At 38.4% G+C, this 4,942-nt stretch overlaps 1 long non-coding RNA gene across 1 annotated transcript; it reads left to right on the forward strand.

Moving 5' to 3' along the window:
* Window positions 1–2,379: 2,379 nt before the first annotated feature.
* Window positions 2,380–4,577, forward strand: LOC112288445 (uncharacterized). Its single transcript, XR_002971560.3, has 3 exons — window positions 2,380–3,005; window positions 3,192–3,287; window positions 3,469–4,577. It is a non-coding gene; the product is annotated as an uncharacterized LOC112288445 (long non-coding RNA).
* Window positions 4,578–4,942: the final 365 nt, after the last annotated feature.

A 4,942-nucleotide genomic window follows, 5' to 3' on the forward strand; every position in this document is an offset into this window, starting at 1 on the left:
TGTAACTTTGCTTATCATTTATACTATTAGTTCTATCTGACATAGAATAGGTGTTGATCACCAGACTTCATCAATCTACAATTTTAGTAAGGTCTAGTTTATCAAAGTGACAAGAAGGTCCTAGATTCATCAAATGCTAGTCTATGATGTATCTTCTAGCTTTTGGATTAAAATGTTCAAAAAGAGTATTGCAATGCAAGTTCAATTGTTGAAGATATTAGTCTCTTTCTGGATGACTCAACATAGATTTCATCTCGAGATTGATACCATGCAGATTCATGAGGTCCTTCGGGGGAGCTGAAAGACAAAGTTCACAACTGTGCTCATCTTTTCATCCATCTGGAAAATCAAAATAAGAATGTTGGCCATGAACACTAAACTTGACTGCCTATGGTTGATGAAAATGAAATTAACTTATGGCATAATTGGTCTATTAATATTATTAGTGACAAAAAATTAAATAGAGGCAAAACTTCAGCCAGAGATTGAATACAACTTTGGACTAGGATGATAATAGGGATTGCTTTCAACATAACTTCGACTATGTTCATCAGAGTCACAATGATGCCTCTCAATAATATCTTCAATAACAACAAAGTTCTTGATACCAATTTGGACTTGACAGCCAAATGTATGTAGAAAAGATTGAAATATTAGTTAGTTGTAAAAAGCAAGAATGAGGAGAAGTCTTCAAAGATTATTGCCAATATCAATAAAGAATTGATCTCTTTGAATACTGCTCTTGGATTGGTCACAAAATTTGAATAGGAATTGATCCAGCTTATTGATGATCTACATGTAGAAGCAAAGTTTCTTGAAAGAGCGATGGTAGTGAAAAGAAAAAATAAAAGTTGTATGTTGCAATCAAAGTTGAGCTCTAAAAAGTGGCTGCAAAGTTGTAAAACATTAAAGAAGCTAAAAATAGAGCTATTAGAGTGGTATCTACATAAAATGATTTTGTTGAAATGCGGAGTATAGAAATATGTTCCGTATTCACAACAAGATTTGGATCAGATATCATAACTATAAACTAAAGGAACTACAACAAGGATGATTATTCACGATAGATAGACTAAAAATAGGCAAGGGGTCCAAATAAGGTTTGAAAACAAGAAGGTGGGAAATGGGGATAGAGGACTTGGGGATAGAGGACAAAAGAATGCAATGATGGTTAAAATAGAGTAGATTGCTTTATCATTCTTCAATATATATATATATATATATATAAATGATTTGATAAATTTCATTAAATTTTCAAGAAGTTATACAATTATAATCATCAGAAGTCATCATTATATTTGGTTAATTATAACTTCTTTCTTTCACTTCCAAGTTGTGACATCTTGGTAGAAAAATAAACATTAAGAGACATACATTGTAGCAATACAAAACTGTTGTGTTGAAAATATGTATACAAATTCCTGAAATCACTTTGAAATCCTATTAGTAAACCTAATATCATATATGCCTTAAAATAGAAATATACAACACTGTACAATTCATGCATCAGTTGTCTGTATTGAGAATATTTTAGAGAAAGAAAGACAAGAGTAGCTAGAAGTAATATGCACAGATGTGTAAACATAGACACATAAAAAGTGAGTTTATTGATAAGGTTATATCTCTTATGCAAAGAGAAGGGGAGAAAATAAACAATTTCTCCCCACTACATTCCAAACACTGTAGCTACAGTAAATAGTGTGGGGAGTGCTAGCTACATTTAATGCTCTCAATAGTCTAAGCTCCAAATGATGAACAGTATCTCAAGTGAAAATGTTTTGTTGCCCTAATCTTTGGAATCTGTGTATTTGAAGTTTAAATAAAGTTGTGGATCGGTCCAGAACATATGATGTTTGACTGATTGTATCTGATCTGAATTTCATGGAAGTTAACCAACTGTGGGTCCCAAAGTCACAGTAACCATTTCAAACAGCAGACAAAAATTCTTGTAAGTCCTTCACTTCATTCCAGGAAATGAAGACTGAAACATGTTTCTTTTCACCATTTTAAACGCTTCATTGTTTGCACACAACCTCGCCAATCTTGATTACAAGCAACTTTATTTGGTTCTAAACTGAAAATAAACTAGACCCTGCACAGGAAAGAGGTCTAACGAACATTAAAACATATAAAATAATGAGACCACAGATCATCCTCAGATGATCTACCGCTCCGGAATCCTCCCACAGACAAAGCATCCACCATCGTTCAAATGGTCCTCATCAGCAGGAAGCAAACAAAAGCCGTTGTTCTGCAGGCAATGGCACGAAAGCAGAGCATGAGGCACATCCGAGGTCAAGTTCAAATGCTGAGCTCAGCACCAGAGCAATACCATTAAATATAGGGTGCAAATCCCGTACGGTGTGCTGCTACGTAATGTCTAGCTTGTCACCTTTTCCAATCGAAGAAAAAGCTGCGTTTCACCAGCTAGGCTCCAGGAAGTGACTTCTCGATCGCTGCTTTCGAATGGGTGCTGCTGACCATTGAAGACGGTTTTTGTCCTAGTGATGACGCACACACAAACATACACACCGAGTGAGAGAGGGAGAGAGAAGAGGGCAACGGGATCCGTTCCCCGACCAGAGTTGCCGTTTGACACCGTAATGGTGGGGTAAGCAGGAAGTTGCATGTACTTGTTCTTTGAAGAGTCGTTGGAGTCATGTGCAGACAGAGTAGTCGGAGCTTGGGGCCTTTGAGGTTCAACGACTTTCAAACTAAGATATCCAGCTGCTGAAACTCGTGATTTTCCCCACGGTTTTCAGAGGTTGAGCGTTGTGTTTTATTGTGACAGAGTTTGTGACAGTTTTGTGATTATCTGTGCTTGGGAACCGTGACCCCTAAGGGCATAAATCACAAGAAGGCAAAACTCGCGTCGCCGTGTAACAGGTCTTAAGTTCTATGAGGTGGAGTAATTAGGTGAAGCTTTTGGACATTGCCGAAAATCTGAGATTGATGATCACCAGTATTTTACACCAGAGTGAAGGCACCGCAAGAGATCGGCGAAGGTAATACCACAACTAACAGAGTATATGTGACTGGCATCTCCATTGCTGTTATCGGGGCATTAGCACCACACTGGTACGAATCAGGCAGCCGCATAGCGTACTCCACGAATCAACTGATCTACTTTTCCTCAAACATGTCTAGATCATGTTCATTGCCATGAGAGTAATCGCGCTTGCTAAATGCAGGGTTATGTCCAGGCTCCGACTGGATCTCATTGCTAATGGTGGTGGTGTTCATAAACGAGCTTCACATCAATGACGCAACTAGATGAAATCAACCGGGTGAGTTTTTCAGCAGTTATGTCTATCTGGTGCAGCTCTATGAACGAGAATCGAGGATCTGAAAAGTGGATTGATATGGAGTAGAATATTTTTGGGAAGTCTCAGCAGTGTCATAATGTCGAGTAATGCAGAGGCTAGACCCATAAGATTAATCACAGGCTTGTGGCCTGCATTGTCGCAGATAAGTCCTGTCAATGACTCCGACATTCACACGATTCATCCAAAGTAAGTCTTGTCCATCTCAAGCTCAGCTCATCATGAACACACTCGCGATGGCCTTCTCCCAAGTGTGGTGACTTGTCTCTGAATCCCCCCCCCAGAATACAGAATCATCACTTCTCACTACCCTCATCAAGTCACAATGCAATCTACCAAGATCTGCAAATCCTCCACGAAGGAATTCTTTTGACGGGCACGGAGCGGCTGGTATGCTCTTCAAGCTTTAATATCAATCAGAGTGTATAACTGTGTCCTCGACAACGATAAATTGCTACAGAACTGTGGCGATTTAATTCGACTATCCTGTAACTTCCTCCAACAGACTTGAGGGTTCTGGTCCGAGTCTTGCAGCAGCAGCATTGCCCAGAACCTCACAAAACAACATCCGTCGTATTGTAACCCAATGGCAGACAACCCTCAACTATGAAAGACAGACTGCACCATCGACAGGATGACCACCGATTCGAAGTAAGGCTCCTGATGACACCGCGACGGGTACGAAGCAGCATTTAAGACTAAAACGTGGCCAAACAGAAGCTTCAGAGACAGTGAACACAACACCCATCTCAGTCCCAAATCAAGCGCAGTAAAAATTCCAAGCTCTTCAGCAGACTTTGGCCAATCCAAAACCTTGCATTTGTTCCTTACTCTCATTACCCAACTCTTCAGATTGCAACTTCATCAAAACAAGGATTAAACCTCTGCAGCTTCCAACCCCCCGAAATCCGCCGAAAACAGGCAAAATCCATGTCTGGATTAAGAATTTGCTGCTGTTGTGATTCGCTGTCTCAAAGGTATCCCATACTCGATGGTTTCGGATCTTGTTCGTGACGCCAAGTATGGGCTCTTTTGCTACCATTTTAGGAAGATGACCCAATGGATTTTGCATTCTTCAGTTGCAATGCCCTTTTTTTCAAACTGCTGCAAGTTTAGGTTGTTGCTCATTTGTAGATAATATTAGCAATGGAACATTGCCGTGCTTTTAATCTTTTCTTAAAAAGCTTTGAGACTTGCTTCTTTACAAGTATGCAGCTAATATCTTAGTGGTATAAAAAGATGCCGTTTGTTATATTTTGATGTTTTTCTTATGTTTTTGTATCTAACTAAAATGAAAATATACAACAAATTCATGATATGATATTTGAAGGATGAAATAGCATGATATAGGAGTTAGCTATTTCATTTTATGTTCTATCTTTGTTTGTAGTTTATGTATATTTGTGGTGCTAAGGAGATGGAGAACCAACAACAAGTAGATTCAATTCAAGAGCTATTATTTGCTCACTTACTAGATGAGACATTGCAATTATCACAATCTTTAAGACAATGTAATTAAGATGAAAACCATCAAGAATGACAAGTTCTTCTTTAAATAGATGGCAATATACAATGCATTTGGTAACATGACTTTAGAAAAGATTTTTGATATTTTGTGA

Source organism: Physcomitrium patens, chromosome 11, assembly GCF_059467195.1.
Source record: "Physcomitrium patens ecotype Gransden chromosome 11, ASM5946719v1, whole genome shotgun sequence".
NCBI classification, from domain to species: domain Eukaryota; kingdom Viridiplantae; phylum Streptophyta; class Bryopsida; order Funariales; family Funariaceae; genus Physcomitrium; species Physcomitrium patens.